The sequence below is a fragment of the Rosa rugosa genome, chromosome 6 (genome assembly GCF_958449725.1).
Source record: "Rosa rugosa chromosome 6, drRosRugo1.1, whole genome shotgun sequence".
In the NCBI taxonomy this organism is placed as follows: Eukaryota; Viridiplantae; Streptophyta; class Magnoliopsida; order Rosales; family Rosaceae; genus Rosa; species Rosa rugosa.
This window is the reverse complement of record NC_084825.1, coordinates 6,061,577-6,080,833: the sequence shown is the minus strand read 5'-3', so window position 1 is coordinate 6,080,833 and position 19,257 is coordinate 6,061,577.

The following is a 19,257-nucleotide window of genomic DNA, read 5'->3' as shown; positions in this document are numbered from 1 at the left end:
CGTATTCATTAACAGAACAGAGTTTTAATTATTTCGGGTTCGACCCATTCAAGACATAATGTGTCCTTTAATTACAATCCCTTGTTACAAGGGAACACCCTTTGATTCCATTTATAAAGAAACCAATGTGTGGTTGTTTGTTTTTGCGGCTGCACCCGAATTTTGGAATGGGTTGCCTACGTACCCGGGAAGGGATCAAGCCACTCGTAGTTCAAGAATTCCAATGAGTGAATGACCCATTGGAAGGCTTTGATTTTTGGAATAGGAATAGTGTTTGGGATGCGGTTGCATCTAGATCATTTGATTCCAGATTGCCTACATACCCTTGCGGGATCAAACCACATGTAGTTCCAGCATTTGGGATTTAAATGGGTAGATGACCCATTTACTTTTGGATTTGTGTTTGAGATATTTGTGAGGGTTTAGTGCCCTTGAATTTGCTTTTGGGTAATTTGGGAATGATTTTATTTTTCTGGTGTTTGGGTGAATTTGACTGGTGGAGTCAGAGATTTGGATTGGCTGAATTTGACTGGTGGAGTCAGGGATTCAATTTGAATTTGTGGTTGCATCTAGTGGGTCGCTAGATTGCCTACATACCCTGTGAAGGGATCAAACCATTGTAGTTCATACAAATTTGTGGATTTTGGGTATTTGCCTTTTCCTTGGTTTTGTACCAAAAGGATTTTCATTTTGGGTTTCGAAGCATTTTTTTACGACACCAATATTCGGGTATTTTTCTATTTGGACACCCGTAGCGTCAAGCTTCGCCGATTTCCTCAAATGGGTCCAAATTTGGACGTGGGCTTTGCTTTGAGGGTTATGTCGCTTGGTCCGCACCAATCAAGGATTTTGGATCCCAAATTTGATATGGGCACCCGTAATGTCAAGTAAACTCCGAGTCACACTTTTAAATTTTCGTCTGGAACCCGAAAGCAGCCTTTGAATGTTTTGGGCCGCAAATTGCTATGGGCACCCAACAGCTAAACATTTTGCTCTTTTGTTTCTCTGACTTCTTTACTTGTTTCTTTCCTTTTCCAAGTCCAGGCGAACTGGAGGCGATGTCAAAAATGGAACAAGGCCACTCCTGGAGGTGCGATCACACTTGGCCCTGGATTTGGATGAGCCCAAACTTCTCAAAGCAATTAGGAGATTTCATTGCCTGGAGCCTCAACTTGGGAATAGGAAGAACTCAATTCTGAAACTTCACTTTTGGTTCTCTTCTCTTTATCAGTCACTCTGCTTCTGAAATTGCTTCCTGGTGTTGAACTTTGGTTGAAGCGAATTCGAACAAGCTAGTGCGCAGTGGCTGTATTTTTAAGCCAGTAACATGTGTTTATGAGCTCAATCTGAAGATGAAGTAGTCTTTTGGATCCATGCTTTCACCGGCAATAATTAATTCAACTTCATTTGCTTGCAGGTGCGACTGGGAGAGACCCACATATGATCATGTTTTGTCTCTACACATCCTGACTTCGACATTTGATCTTGCTCACCCTTGTATTAAATTAATCATGTTTAAAACAAAGCTCCAGGACAACAATTAAATTACAAGCCTTAATTGTTTTGACTTATGCATGCATGGGTAATTAAGGCCTCCTTATTTTTGGTCTGCAACACAACCACCCCAAAACCAAAAGTTGATCATGCTTTTTATGTTTTGGTTTCGTTTTGCTTTTGGCTATTTACGTGGCTCTCCAAGAGGTGACCTTGTCAAACTAGACCATATATATATATTTTTTTTATATCCCACGAACTGCATGCTTGCCTGCAACTCTTTTGTTCATTTGTTTTGTCTTGGCTTCCCTGCCTTTTATTTTGAGAGAGGCACCCACTGAGCTTGCCTCAAGTTTGGGAGAGAAGCAAAGCTTGTGAGATTAGTGCATGGCCTTTAGTATTTCATTGAAGCCGTTTAGCACCTTCGTCAACCCCATCAATTTCGTATTTGCTTTGTTGTTGTTAAGAGCGAGCATGGTGAAGCACGCAGCTGCAATATGGCTTTTAGAGACGCTGCTCCGGTCTAGTCATCAGAGGCGCTGCTCCGGCATGTATCATCGGGACGCTGCCCGGCATGGTCATCGGGACGCTGCCCGGCATGAGTTCATCGGGACGCTGCCCGGCATGGTTCATCGGGACGCTGCCCGGCATGGTCATCGGAGGGTCATCGGAGGTGCTACTCCGGCATGTTGTCTTTGACATCATTGACACCCGAAGGTGTCGTTGTGAGGAAGGCCTGCAACAGAAAAGAAGAGGTAGTGGAGATCAATGGAAGGAGGTCTGAACCTTTTGTCTTCCGAGCTGCTTTCTCCTTTTTCCACCTGCTGCGCTCTTGACGTTGTTGTCCTCCGTCCTCGCGTTTTTCTTTTCATGTAGCACTTATATAGTGAACTATAGATGAGTTTGGCTTGTGTACAACATTGAAAGATTTAGAGTTCAACTTGAAGTGAACTCGTTGGATATTTTATCTCCTTTCTCTTTCGACGTGAAGACTGCAACTTCTTTTTCAATTGCTTGTCTAGAGTTTCAAACAAGCTAGAAGTCAGATGCTTCACAAACCCAATATAAGCAGCTTAATTATTTCTTTTGTTTAGAGTTTCACTAGCTATCAAACTCGTCCCCTATTTTTCTCAAAATAAAATGCTTTTAATTTTATTTAAATTAAAGCACTCATATTTCTTTCAATGAACAAATTCATTGCAATTGGGTCTGTATTTTTTCCATTTCAACACAAGGCAGAGAAGAAATTAAAATCTATTTGTAACGTAAACAACAAATTTTAAATGTAGCCGACCAGAGTCACAATACACATTCTTTCCCTTCTTTTAAGCTCACTCTTTCCTTTTCATGTTGTAAATATATATTGACTTGCTCACTTTGTGCATGATTAAGTAAATACTTTTCCTTTAATCATGCTTCTACAAAACTATCACTCGAACACTGGAAACTTGTTCTTTGGGAATCACTTAGCCAAATTCCAATGAACAAGTTCAACACTGAATTTTCAATTTAACAAATACTATTGTATAGTTAAACTTTTCAGGGCTAACCAAGCACTAGTAAACATAATCAATATACCAATTAACTAAATTAAAAGTTAGTCAGAGCCATATATATTAGTGAGTCATGAGTCATGACTCCCTTAAACGTGGCCCCTGCAACCACTTGAAAACTTCTTCCCTCTATTTTATTGCTACCAAATTCCTGATCCACTGAACAATTAAACTCTTTTCTCAGTAAGATCAACCGCACAACAACTTCCAAACTTAACAATTAATAGATTACCTTAACAAGATGAATTGTATCTCTCAGTCTTGATTCCAATTTGATTCAAGCTCAACAAGTCTATCCCATGCTGCATTCAAACCAAACGGGGAAGCTACTACTTGTGTCTGCACCCTGTTGAAAAATTTGGTCGATGGATGCTACGTCTACACCAGATTTTGATTCTCCTACAAAATCACACAAAATAATATATTAATAGCAAATAATAATCATCATTTCATTGTAATAATAGACTAAAATAGCAAGAATCATAACACTTATCTATTGAATTTGTAGGTTTCTGGAGGACAGATCATTCAAAAGGAGTTTAAGGTTGAGGTGTGCAAACACTGACCTTAAGAGTAGATTTCTCCCCTCAGAGACAATTTCTCGGTGTAGCAAGTTAGTGGTGCCCTACCCTCCAGGGTGCAACAACCATTAATCCTTGTAAGCGTACACTCGCAAACTTGGATCCTAGAAATGCTTGATTTTTTCCTTTAGCATTATGGAAGAGCAAGAGAAAAGAACACTCTAAAATATGTTAAACAGCGACAAGCGTGGCCCGTGACCCACCATTGTACCGATATTGTCTCAATTTAACCACCCGATAGGTGTTGGGTTTTTAATCACAAAAGGGAAGAGTCACCCACTTATAAGTTATATTTTATTTGTCACTTTTCCAATGTGAGATCTTTCCTCTCCAACACGCCCCCTCACGTGCAACCTAACTCTAGGTCTGCACGTGAAATTAATTAATCCAATTTCCACATTGGAAATTGGGACACAAGTCTCATATCGGAGACTTGGTCGATACAATCCAAGGCCCACATTGGACACTTGGTAATTTTGATGGCAATACAGGGAACCCCAATTTGGGCTCATGATACGTGCCTACGTGGAGACGCAATTGGAGAATGACCCGCTCTGATACCATGTTAAACAGCGACAAGCGTGGCCCGTGGCCCACCATTGTACCGATACTGTCCCAACTTAACCACCCGATAGGTGTTGGGTTTTAATCACAAAAGGCTTCGGTACAATTGGGTAAGAGCCACCCACTTATAAGTTATATTTTATTTGTCACTTTTCCAACGTGAGATCTTTCCTCTCCAACACGCCCCCTCACGTGCAACCTAACTCTAGATCTGCACGTGAAATTAATTAATCCAATTTCCACATTGGAAATTGGGACACAAGTCTCATATCGGAGACTTGGTCGATACAATCCAAGGCCCACATTGGACACTTGGTAATTTTGATAGCAATACAGGGAACCCCAATTTGGGCTCATGATACGTGCCTATGTGGAGACGCAATTGGAGAAGGACCCGCTCTGATACCATGTTAAACAACGACAAGCGTGGCCCGTGGCCCACCATTGTACCGATACTGTCCCAACTTAACCACCCGATAGGTGTTGGGTTTTAATCACAAAAGGCCTCGGTAAAATTGGGTAAGAGCCACTCACTTATAAGTTATATTTTATTTGTCACTTTTCCAATGTGGGATCTTTCCTCTCCAACACGGCCCCTCACGTGCAACCTAACTCTAGGTCTGCACGTGAAATTAATTAATCCAATTTCCACATTGGAAATTGGGACACAAGTCTTGAGAATATATACATCCCACATGGGAAAAATGGGACCTTGCCTATGGGTTTATAAAGGTTTGGGCCACTCCATCTATTGCCAATTGGTTTTGGATGTGAACCCTAGATTACTTTATTATGGTATCAGAGCCAGGTTACCCACATGTGCATGCCTAACGGCCACACGGGCTCCACGTCACCCAAAGTTGTCCACGTGTATGGCTTGAAAATTCGCCACACGTGCGGGGGCGTGTTGAGAATATATACATCCCACATGGGAAAAATGGGACCTTGCCTATGTGTTTATAAGGGTTTGGGCCACTCCATCCATTGCCAATTGGTTTTGGATGTGAACCCCAGATTACTTTATCAATACAATCAGGGAACCCCAATTTGGGCTCATGATACGTGCCTACGTGGAGACGCAATTGGAGAAGGACCCGCTCTGATACCATGTTAAACAGCGACAAGCGTGGCCCGAGGCCCACCATTGTACCGATACTGTCCCAACTTAACTACCCGATAGGTGTTGGGTTTTAATCACAAAAGGCCTCGGTATAATTGGGTAAGAGCCACCCACTTATAAGTTATTTCTGTGTGAGAATACGGAACGGGAACTAAGCATGGATCATGATGGGGATAGAGAGAGAGAGAGACACAAGCATGTATAGTGGTTCACCTTGCCCTTGAGGCAAGGCTACGTCCACTTAGAGATTCCACTAGTAGTGAGGCCAAGTAGCCTTTGATAGTGATACAAGTATAGGGATCATGGATCCATCCCTTTCCAAGAAGGGGAGGACTTCCTTATATAGCTAAAGGAAGTCCCATTCTATTCTACATTTCCGATGTGGGACAATATACACATATTTACTTCTCTTGAAGGCTTTTGGAGAGCATGGGAGGGCGGCCTCCTGGCAAGATACCGGCCGACCTCCACCATGGCGAGGTAACTCGGGTGTCGGTCTACCGGATGCATATTGTAGGCGGGACCTACCATGTCGAGGGGCCCACCTACGAGGTTGTTGCTTATGCTTGGCGGTATGTAATATAGGCGGTATGTACATAAGTTATATTTTATTTGTCACTTTTCCAATGTGGGATCTTTCCTCTCCAACATAAGTTATATTATATTTTGTCACTTATCCAATGTGGGATCTTTCCTCTCCAACATAAGTTATATTATATTTTGTCACTTATCCAATGTGGGATCTTTCCTCTCCAACAAAATATGCATGAATTCACTAGAGAAATTGCTACAGAGAGAATTATAGAAAATGAATTTCATTGTATTTGTAAGAGTAAGAAGTGACAGGTATATATAGTAGATGAAAAGGCTTAGTGATATAATGCAAATTTAATAAGATAATTATTGAAATATCGTAACTCCTGTAACCTTAACATGCTCTAATATTATGAGCATAATGAATTAGTAACGTTTAAGAATAACTGTATAGTAAATAATTTTTCAATGAATTGAGAGTTAGACCAAGTATTTTGAAATACACAATCAAAATTTCCAACACACCCAGCGTACAAAAGTAGTTCAATCCACATGTGTGCCTCCAATGATACACAGTCTGATCAGTCAAACAAAATCAATTTTTACTTGGTATTCGAAGCTATGAAATCAAATCAGAACCCATCTCCATTCACAGTAAACTCGTTGTGGTCATGCAACCCGAAACATCAAACTTCCCAAATTTCACCAAAACTGAAATCTAAGTACTTCAGGACGTAGAGCTCAATGAGAATACTAGTTTCCTTACATTGCATGTCATCATCAGCGATCGAAGTTGCCGAAAAAGCTGCAAAACCGCCGGGAAGTCCGGTCTTTTCGAGATTCAAACCTCTGTCACAATTTACCGTTTTGATAAGCAGATACCAGAGAGTGATGAACAATGAAGAGAGAAAGCTATCGCCATCTGATAGACACCGAAAAGTGGTCGGAGTCCGATTCAATACCGAAAATCATCATGAATAGCTGAAGCTGTCGAGCTTCGTTCCTCCTTCAACTTACCTTTACTGGAGAAACCAAGACCATGGTCGAGTTACGCTGTGGAGAGGAAGCCAATGCCACTAGTCCCGTCGATAGAGGTGGTCGGAGCTAAGAATACCGACCAGGTTACACTTGCGGGTATTTGGGTCAAGAAACTGGTCTCCAGCTCTAGCTTCTTATGGAACGTTCTGGTTGTTCGATTCAATCTGAGACTAATTACAAACCTAAACTAAATGAATATCGAGGGCTGCGAAGAAAGGTGAAGAAATAGACGCTAAAGATTGTACCACAACCATTCCCTTTATATACAAAGAATTTCTTTATTTCCAAATTGTAACGCCCCAAGCTGCACCTCACCAGCTTAAGCTCGTTACAGTGCCGCGAGTCTCTAAAACATAAACCGAATGCTCGGCTTACATCCTAGAGAGCCGCTAGGCATTTTATTTAAAAAACTTTTTGCATAAACACAGCGGAAGCTACAAATATTTTTGAGGTGAAAATCCTTGAGTTGCTAAAAATCATTTCATTCGTCCAGAACTTGAATGAATGTTCACACGAAGGATACAAACTTTAAGGAATGAGAACTAAAATTGACCACAGCTAACTATCAACAAGTTTCGAAACACGAAGTTTGAGAAAAAGAATGTAGAACAAAGTCCAAATGATGGTTTACTGGACTTATTCCGCACACCCAGCTCCGTCCGCTTTTGTCCCGTCACTAGTGCACGGTACCTACATCCACACTGTTGTAGGGGTGAGCTTTCGTCCTCGCTGCTCAACAGGAACTCTACCTCGACTAGATTTAAAACCAAATAATAAATCTTTGGGGCCCCAGTATGAAAACATGCTTAAACCAAATATTTCAATCAACGACAAACTTTTTAATAAGGGCTAAATACTGGTTACTACCCTGTGGTTTAGGTCCAAAATCAATTCAGTCCCTGGCCTTCTAATTTCATCAAAAACACCCCTGCAGTTTCAATTTTGATCTAATAGGTACAATCTATTACTTTTCCGATAATTGAGTCATTTAACTTGTTGACATGGCTTATATATGGCCTATGTTTTATAATGTGGTGTTGATGTGGCCTGCATAGTCAATTTAGGAGTGGGTCTCACTATTAGAAATCTATCAAATAAAAAGTTTTTCATCAAATAATCTAACTATAAGTTGAACCCATAACAGAATATTAACGAATTGGACCTATTAGATCAAAATTAAAAGTACAGGGGTGATTTTGATGAAATGAGAAGTCCAGGGACTGAATTGATTTTGGACCTAAACCACAGGGTAGTAACCAGTATTTAGCCCTTTTAATAATGCTTTCTAACTAGAAAATAGATGCAGGATACTTAAATAAACACGCGCGCTGAATCTTACCCGATGGCCGGTCCCATAGACCCACTACACGACCTTACCTCAAATAATTTATCAACCAGATAAGTGTAGCGAGAGCGTCCACAACCTAGCTACACACACGGAGTCAGGTCGTCATTACGATCGCTCACTGTCCGACCGGTGTAGCTAACCCTCTGGAGGTTTAGGGGATCGAACCCAGGGAAGTCAGTGCCCCCTTCGCTCTTAAGCCATCACATTTCTCACACGGTTTGGTTAGTATGAATTACATTTTAACTTAACCAAACCATACCAAATGGATTTCGATGCTTTCTCTCACGTACTCCGAGAGTCGCGAACGTTCCATTCCTTGAGTAACTTCAGAAGCTACTTCGAGCAAGCTCGATTGAACAGGGATGCTGACTAACTGGGAATCCAACACACCAACTAGCAGTTTCTGGAATTTAGCTTCAGTTTAGAACAACAAGCATCAACAGGTGGAGACGAGATGGAGAGTTTCCAAACCCAATGAGGCCCAGACAGTGGTCGGAGATTGCAGAGCTCGTCGAAGAAGTCTTCCAGTCATCGTTGCTCCTTCTCCGTTCAATGCATGAGGAGATCCAAAAGCACAAGGATGTAGGCGACGGCGAGACGAAGGCAGAGGTGTCCGTGCGCCAGCCATTGGTGACCTGACGGTGGAGCGCCGGCCGGGTTGTGGTGTCGGTTCTAGCTGCTTCTCGTTTCAGAGAGCACCGAGCTCTCTCTCCCTCTCGAGTTTTCTGGGCAATCCTCCATCCTTGATCTGTGATGCCCCAGAAATTCGTATTTATTTTCCAAGGATTTTCCGGAATCTAATTTGTGGTTATTGGAAGGTTTTGTGGCTCGTGGATGGAGCGGAAGTGTTTCGGACGAATTTTTTTTCGGAAAATATGACTTTAGGGGTGGCTCAAATGTTGAATTTTGATACGTTGCGATTCTCCGAAAACTTCCTTCACGAAAGTTGTAGAGCGCGTCAATACGAGTTCGTGGATATGTGGAACGCAGAAATCAGAGTTCGTATGAGAAAGTTATGAGCGTTGGAAAATTTGGAAAGTTACTATATATAGGAGTTTCCCTTTCGGGAAAGTTACTATTTTTTATTTTTCCACTTTCCTTTTCCGGAAACCAACTAGTTTCCCTTTCGGGAAAGTTACTATTTTTTATTTTTCCACTTTCCTTTTCCGGAAACCAACTCTTCTCTCTCTTTTCTCTCTCGACTGATACCTTCGGTATCTGGGTTTTTCGACTGACCCGTCCCGAACCCGGTATTCCGACCCGGTCGGAACTCCATTCTCTGGCGACCTCCGGCCTTGAAATTTGCACAGATAGATTCGCCTCCCTTGTACGGTCGTCTCTATGGCAGTCTCTAACGACAATTCACGGCGACTTTTGGAGGAATCTGAACCGATCGGTTCTCCGATCTCCGACGTCGGTGAGGCTTCAAACCGAGCTTGGGGAGCTCAGAGCAGCCTCCTTGATCCATCCTTGGTGGTTGTTTGGATCGATTCACGTGAAACTTGGTTCAACTCGGATTGAATAGTAATTCAAAGCTTGTGAAGTAGTTTTTGACCCTTTATGCTTGTTTTCTGACTTCGAGCTACTTATGAAAATTCACAAGCATTCTTAGATGAGTAGCTTTGATGTTGGGAGTTTTGGGAAATAATGAGTTTTGGCCGGCGGCGGTGCGCCACCATCTATGACGGCGTTCTGGCCGCGTTACGGCCATATTAGGAACTGTTTCTGGTATTATATATCTTCTACTCATCGATACAAGCGTTTCGATATATAATATGCAAATTTTGGAGTTCGTATGGATTTGTTATGATTTTTACGGTTTCATACCGGTGGATATATTCAATCCGTGAGGATCCGAGCATCTGATCGACTTGTGGTTCGGACACATCGATCGTATAAGTATTCCAGAGACATTGGGTGGTCTCGGATGTGGTTTCGCCTCATTTGGCATCACCTTGGGAATTTTGGTTCTATTTAGGGTTTCGAACGTTATTCCTTGTGATTCGTTGACTGAATCAGAGCTGTGCTTCCTTAGGTACTTGGCGAAGTATTCTTGGACGGTTAGTTGGTGGTTAGGCTGTTTTGTTCTGTATTGAAGACGCAGCGGGAATTTCGAGGTGAGTAATCTCACAAGGTTCATTTACGAACGGAATTACCTTTATCGTTTTGAGAGTTATTGATTTAACTGCAAACTATAGTTGGTATTAGTAGGCATTCCTGAGCGGATGACTACGTATATATATATTTACGTGAAATATATATGTTTTGGTGGATTTGTGGATTTATGAAAACAATAGGCATGAATGATGCATTTTATTCTTTTGGGTTGTGGCTTTTGGAAAACAAATGATTGTGGAAATGTTGATTTCGATTTGTTTTGAAAAGCGTTGAGATTTGTGTATGAAAACAATATGCATGGAATGATGCTTTTTATTGTTTTGTGTTATGGCTTTTCGGAAAACAATGATTATGGAAATGTTGATTTCGATTGTTTTGAAAAGCGTTGAGATTGTGTAACATTTTGGGTCAAGTGCGACTCCTTTAATGTTTTGCTCCAAGGGACTGTGCGGCCCGAGGAACGAAGGTCTATGACCTTGGGCAGAATATCAGGTAATCACGTCTTTGGCTGGACGAGTGGTTACGTTTCAGTTAGAGCTCTAGTCTGTCTGCCATATAGGTAATTCATGGGGTAACGGGAATTAGTTATTGATAACTCATGACATTACGTGTTTTTAGGGAACAAGGTGTGAGTTGCTTCCTTATTAACGGTTTTTAAGGAGACAAGGTGCAAGTTGTTTTCCTTATTAACGATTTGATAGAAATCAAGGTGTGAGTTGCTTTCTATGGTACGATTTGGTACGATTGATAGAATTCAAGGTGTGAGTTGTTTTCCTTATTAACGATTTGATAGAAATCAAGGTGTGAGTTGCTTTCTATGGTACGATTGATAGAAATCAAGGTGTGAGTTGCTTTCTATGGTACGATTTGGTACGATTTGGTACGATTGATAGAATTCAAGGTGTGAGTTGTTTTCCTTATTAACGATTTGATAGAAATCAAGGTGTGAGTTGCTTTCTATGGTATGATTTGGTACGTTTGATAGAAATCAAGGTGTGAGTTGCTTTCTATGGTACGATTTGGTACGATTGATAGAATTCAAGGTGTGAGTTGTTTTCTATGTTATATTTGATAGAAATCAAAGAGTGAGTTGCTTTCTATGTTTTACTGATAGAATTCAAGTGTGGGTTGTTTTCTATGGTACGATTTTGGTACAATTGATAGAAACCAAGGAGTGAGTTGTTTTCTATGTTTCGTTTTAAAAGGAACCAAGGTGTAAGTTGCTTTCTTTTATTTCGATTTGAAAGGAAATTAAGGGTGGGTTGTTCTCGTTTATTTCGTGTTTTAAGGGATCAAAGCGTGATTTGGTTTCTCGATTTAAACGTGCGGGTTGTTATCCCGTGATTTTGTGTGAGTTGTTTTGAGTTACTCATACGGGCTTGCAAAAGCTTACCGGGTTTGTTGTGTGACAACCCGGTGCACTATTCAAATGGTGTAGGGGTTAATCCTGCAGGTCAGGGTAATCGTGGCTGAAGCTGAGGTAGCTTGTTGGCAGCAGAACAGGTAGGAAGCAAATTTGGTTGGCTTTGCCATTGTTATGACTTCCGCTATGTAGTAAACTCTGAGGAGCATTTACATTTTATTTTATTGTTGACAATTTAATTCGTAAGTTTATGTAATATATGACTCTGTGGGCGGGTCAATATTGACATAGTGGGTTCAAGGCATCAATACGTATGTAGTTTAAAGGGGAAAAAGTTTTCAGGTGCTTGGTATTGATGGTTGAACGATCACGCATATGTAATTATGAGATTATATATCGATTTTTATTTGTGTTAAAAATCAGGGGCGTGACATGATCTGATCAAGGACTATATATACCTCAACCTAAATTGTAATCAAGGGCTAGGATGAAGCGGTGGGTAGATCAACGGCTAGGGTTGCACCGCAGAAAATCCTATTTCTTTAATTTATTTTTCTAAAATTCCACCACTTAGGAAAATCAACTGCAATCTGCTTCTCCTCTCTTCTCCTTGCTGTCTTGTCGCAAAAGCAAAATTGAAGATCAGAAGTCTTTTCAACATCATGGATCAAGTAAGCTCATGCATTGCATCTCTTTCACAAAGTCATGAGTTTTTCAATGGCTTCCATTCTTGTGTCAGCCATAATTAAGGGATTTGGGTGTTAGCTTCTAAGATTGGTTTTCCCAATTGAAATTTGGGTATGGGTTTATCTTTGCAATCTGAAATTAAGGATATGGGTCTCTTGAGTAAACTGATTTTCTTCCTCCTATATATATACGAACAATTTCTGCTCGTAATAAAGTAACTCGATTTCGTTCAGTCTATAACAACTTTACTACTATTACGAGATCCGTTACTTTCTAAATTACCTGGAAATAACAATAGCGGAGAGGATTCCATGCACCAAGGGTCACTTGCACCAGCAGACAGCACCGTTAGTTGAAGTCCAAAGTTACTTGGTCCATGGTTAGTCAATGAGAATGAGATCGATGGCGACAAAAAAAAATCTCAAATGTAGTAAAATTCAATTTTACCACGAGTTGATAGCAGACACCAAATCTAATTCAAAGACCAAATTAAAGAATCTTTGATTATGGCTCTCTCACCTCTTGCCCACTCTCCATCATCAACTACTGTGAGATTTTCTCACCCAACCAGACCCAATCACCCATCACCCATCACCCATCAATCAACCTTGTTCATCTTCTGGGTATATACCTCTTTGTAATTACGAAGGTCCAGTATGATGACCATCAAAAGGGTCACCGTCGTCTCCTCCATAACCACCGCCACCAAGAAAATCAAGACCTCCGCCGTTCCTCACCGTAATCGACGACACTGAACAAATTGACATCATATTAACAAAGCCCCTCCCTCCTTAATTGCGAGAGCATGAATGTAGTCAACAGCAGTGGTGTTTTCTGAGTGAAACTTCAGTAGAGATAGCGATGTTGGCGGTGTCATGAGGAAGAAAACGATAATGAATATTTTCTTATAAAAAACAGTGATATAATGAAATAAATTACTATACATGCAATTACACAGCAAAATTTGTATTTATATGCAACAACAACAAAAATTTGTATTTTTATGCATGGTCGAACGACGTCTTTCGGTCCACAACTTCGAAAAAAGGTTTATATAAAATAATTACACTTTTATATATCAACAAGATTATATAGAGTGACATTGACTAAATTGACCGTCAGATGCGATGATTAACATAATTTATGTATACGGTTACATTTCTATCTGTAGACTTCACTGTTTCAATCTCTATTGACGTGGTCAACCGAACATACAAATATAACTTTATAAACATATATACAGTTGATCACTTTGACCAGCGCCGAAGCCACAAGGGATTGAATTTAAATTTTTTATCTATTAATAAGCGCTAAATACTTAGGACATCTCCAACAGAATACTCATTTCAAAAAAAAAATTGAAATTTAACTAATTTTAGGCTAAATTTGATCTCCAATAGACTAGTTAAATAAAAGCTAAATTTAACTTTAGCTAAAAAACCTAGCTATATTTAGCTAGAGATGAGGGAGAATTTAACTAAAACTTAAATTTAACTTGGGATTTAGGTATTCTGCTCGAGCATAACTCAATATTTAACTAGTTTTATTCCAATTTTAGCTATTTTTAGCTATGAAGATAACTATCACTGATGCAGATGCTCTTAGGTGGTGTCAAATCTATCCGTTTTCAATTTTGACTTTTTCAATAGCACGAGATCTCTATATGCCTATTAAGATGGTCTAGTTATTTATTCGTTAAATGGAAATGTATACTTTCCGAAATAAACAAGGTCGAGGGAATATAATTTTACCAATTCGACAGTTGGATGTTACCATGACAAGAAGAAATGGCTATAGTAAAAATTTATCTATTTTCGACATCGTATGGCCCTCGATCCTACATGGTCAACCCTAAATACACATCACACCAAAACACTCAGAATCATTCCTTTGTAACTTGTTTTGTCAATTTTTCAATGCTCACACTCTCATAGGGATGAGGCCTATAAACTCATGTAAAACATTTAGGTTGTTTATCGACCCATGTAAAAATGTCGAAATATTTATATCTTCATCAATTGGTCCTAAAATCAGAATTTTATTGATTCATTTATAGATCGAATTGATATGTCATTGAATTAGTATTGTGTATCATAATGGAATGTAAAACAATGAATGTGTGTACCTCTTTGTTACTTCACTAACACACATTCTTATAGTCAAACTCTATCTACCTATATAAAATATTTGTCGCAACCTTTCTCGAAAATATGTTACAAATGAATATATTTTGGATAAAAGTTCATCTCCTCCACGATTGAAATATATGCGTCACTTATTTTTCCTTATTAATAGAATTTTTTAGTAAAATGTAAGTAATGTGTATATTTTTTTTTTCTAAAATGTAAGTAAAAAAATAAAAGAGAAGAAGAGAAAATTGCACATTGTAAAAAAAAAAAAAAAAAAAAAAAAATTACATGCCAACCACGTGGATTGAACCTGAATAGTTTTGCTATATGGTTTCCCCACTGTGCCAACTGATGGCAATGATCACTGTATCATTCTTTTCATATATAACCTGGAAAGCTTCTCTGCTCGATTTCAAACTTTCCCAACAATCCCTTGCAACTGTTCCCCTCAGAGTTAATCGACCGGTGCATTGGGATAGGTGGAAGATATGGGTGATAAGGAACGGAGAAAGAAGCTCGTAGGGACTCTTCGTTTCGAAGGGTAACTAAGCTTGATCAGATTTCACTCAACGGGATCCGGTTCTTGCCGGAACTTTGTTCATTCTTCCACCCTCCTCCATCAACGAAATCATTCTGCATCTCAATCGCACGATCAAACCCAGAACAAAGTGCAACTGAATCAAATCTCTTCGTCTTGATGGTTTGATATACCCATTAGCGGCAGATTTGATTCAGTTGGACACCACAGTCTTGATCGTTTGGTGGTGGGTCTGGATCGATCTGGGATTCTGGCCAACTTTGGGTGAAGCAATTGGAGCCATTTTGGGAATTGAACAATCACTGAATCAAGGGCCTGGCCACAAGAAACTTTACGAGCATCCTTCTTTAGTTCGAATAATCTCTTCTTCGTCGGCGGCCCATAATCAGAGAACCTCCATGCCCGACTTTTCCAGTTTCATACTTCCAGATTTTACCGTAGTTTAATTAGAATAAATTGAATATTTACTATGTTGACCAACTCTTTTTTGGGTTCAATTCTCTTAACGGCGTTAGTATGAATGTTAATGTCACGTGGACGGCTAGATCAGATGAATGGCTGAGGTTAGATATTGGCTGTTGGTTCACTTACACCGTCGGTGCGTAGAATACCGTCGGTGCGTAGAATAATTCTCGATCAAATAGTGGACTCAATCAAGAAGCTATTAAATTATCAGTATTTTATTCTCTCAAACCCTAAGGACTCCTTGTAGCCCAGACTTATTCCTTCCTCCGTCCGGCGGCACGTCCTAGCGACGTCGTCGTCGGACGGGACGTGATTGTTCGAGCACCCTTGGAGGCTCTGTTGTCTCTAGTATGACTTTGGGTCCGACAGCTGTGTCAAGGATGGGGAAGAATGTCTGGTCGGCAAGACGGGAGCATCTCTGGGATCGATGGTCAAGGAATGGCTGGTGGAAAACCGGTTCAACGGGTCGGATCACACCCTTTAGCAGCGCTGGGTTTAGGGGTCGGGGCGATGTAAACTTTGATGTGCGACGAGCGGGGATCGATCTGCGCTTGGATGTTTGCAGGCGGGATTGGAGATTGTTCTGGTTGGGATTGATTGCAGGCGGCGACGGAGATCGATCTGCTCTGTGTGGATCGGTGGTTCGCAGGTTGAGATCGGAGATCGGTCTGGTCCGGCATGTGGCCAATAGGAATCGTCCGCTCAGTTCAGGCATGTGGTTTGGGATCGACGTTGTTGCTGCGACGGTGGGGAAGATTCGACGGTGGCCGTGGTCTGGTGTGGACGGTGGTGCGATGTCAGGGGTGAGACATGAACGTTTGTGGCCCGGGCTTGGCCTTCTCTCAATCTTGGATGGTTCTTGGGCCTGGGTTCAGGAATTGGGCCCAATGTGGGCAGTTATGCTTATTGCTTTTATTTATTTTGTTCCAGTTTTAATTTAGGGTTTGGTTTTTGGTTTCTTTGTTAGTTTAGGGTTTAGGGTTTGGTTTTATTTTATTGTTGGTAGTTTGTCACTATTAAAGGTGTGGCAGAGACAATCTTCTTTTCGCAGTCTTGGGGGTCGATCCTGTTCTGGAGTTGGGTCAGCAGCGGTGGCGAAAAGTCTGGCATAGACAATCATCCTTGGCCTTCTAGTGGGTCCTTCCTGTCTGGGATTGGGTTGGAGGAGTTGGCGTTTTGGAGCAGGGGTGGATGGATGGTGTTGACAATAGGGAGGTGATGGTGTTGGTGTTTTAGTCCCAGGTTTGAAGGTCCGGCAATCCTTTTGGTCGAGTTTAGGTCATAACGAGTGTTGGCTTGGTCGATCAAACGCTGGTCAGGAGGACTCTGGTTGGTAAGTTAGTGTCGACACAAGTGAGTTGTCTAGTTTTAGAGTTCTTACAGGCTGGACGAGAGGTGAGATGTTAAGGATTTACTGCTCCTGCGCTTGTTGTCTTTGTCATACAGTTGTAGTGCAAGTTTAGAGTCAGTATATAGAGTTCCAGTGGGAAGTCTAGTGGCCATTTCTGAGTAAGAGATGTCGCCAAAAACTCGTTGTAAGCAGTTCATTATTAATGAAGTTCTTATTTGATCAAAAAAAAAATAGTGGACTCAATCAAATTAGAGAAATGAATTCAACTGTCGAGTCTGAAAGAACTATTCAATCACTTGATATTAACAATATCGAACAGTTCGAAGTAAACTCTTAAAGAGAGATGGTCCCAAGGTAGGGGAATCATAAGATTAATATAAATAAATTACAATGACCTTGAACTGGAACCAAATATAAAATCCGAAGAATGTTTGGAAATTTCGTCACAACCAAAATCAAACTAAATGATTTCAAAATTCCTTTTCAGCACCAGATTACAAATCCCACAAGCTTGTAGAAATGGTTCGCGCTCAAACTAATTAATTTCAAATTGTTTGCCAAATCACTTGTAAAACCGAAATCTACGTATAGCTTGAAAGAGGTTAAAGTACGAGCAAATATTTATAACACAAATTTGGAGACCAAGGTTTGTAAACTAAATTTGGTGAAACACTCCAAATTTCAAAATAGATACCAAATTGAAAATAAGTTGGTTTACAATCATAACTATAAACAGAGTTTCAAAATTTGATTCAAAGACTTAAAATTCCCGCAGTCATCAAAATTGCAAAACCACTAATCAAGTAAATTTGCATTTAATCAGATTTGAACACAACTTTCAAATCCATTGTAAAACAGAAACTAATAAGGTGCTTTCGAAACAATAACAATTTTATGCAGATCATTTTAAATACAAATTCGGAGAACCAAAGTTTTGAAACTTAAAACATTTTGAACAATGAAATCGAAAAACAAAGCTTTGAACTTAAAATAACTGGTAAATTGAAATCATTTCACTAGCTAAACAACGACGAATTGAAATTCAAACAAAGACAAAATTCAATGACTTTGAATCATTTCTCTGATACCATTTTCTGTAACGCCCCAATTTGCACCTTATCAAATCAAGCACAATACAGTGCCATGTAGCCTTAGAACCTAAGGTAAGATACTTAACTCAAGTCCTAAGACCCCACAAGGCAGAGAAGAAATTAAAATCTATTTGTAACGTAAACAACAAATTTTAAATGTAGAAGCGTTTAATTTAAAATGAGGTGAAAACTATAAAACCATTAGAAATCCTTTAAAGAAAAACAATACAAGTCCTTCCAAAAGAACAAAAATCGAATGTTAGTGCGGCTCAAGGCCAAAGTCCGAAGAATATACAACAATAATATTTTACAAACAATCACAATCTCGATAAACAAGATATGCGAGAGTAAAGAAAATAAGAAAACCTGTCAAATGAAACAAACTCCACTACTGACACAATTTGAAGTACAAGGTAACTAAGCCACATAGCATCGTCTAGCTGTCCCGTCTCCGTACACACTACCTGCATCCAAAAACTATTGTAGGGGTGAACTTTCGTCCTTGCTGCTCAATAAGACTCTACCCCAGTTAGGTGCGAAAACAGTTTAAAACTTAGGTGCTGGCAAAGTAAGTGAAACATGATGCATATGATAAAATATTCGAAACCACAACCATAGTTCGTTTATAAAAAATATAGTAGGGCCCATAAAGAAAAACAAACCTGATGACCGTTTTCTATGCCAACTACAACCTTACCACGATTAATATCGTTTACACCGGCAAGGTGCAGCTAGCTAGAGTGTCCGCTTACCCCGTATCACCTAGAAGTAGTGCCAAACCTCAAAGGATGTAAGACAATCTTCAGTCCATACAGCCCCTCCGGAGGTTTAGGGGATCGAAGCCCAAGGAAGTCGCTATGCTCCTCTCACTATCAAGTCATCAAACAATAACTCATAGGCAATTAAAACAGATTTCTCATGTATCAAAATTTACTATGATAAAACATGCATACAAATCTCTAACTGAGGCAAGTCTAGAATCTCCTACCTCGGGTATCGTAGCTTTAACTTCATTGGCTTTTCTAGGCCAACACCACCACCTTTCATGTTTTGGGTAACTGGAGTCCTAGTCCGACAATGATAGTACTCGAGCGTTAATATAAGATTCTATTCTCTAACAATCAACATTTATTCCCAAATCTATTTGTTTAATTTATTCCAAAAATGAATTTATTTTGTTGGGTGTAATTCTTCCAATTTACTATGGACACCCAAACATTAATATTCATTTCCCGGACAATTTCAAATGAATGACACCAATTAATATGCAAATCTCAATGGTC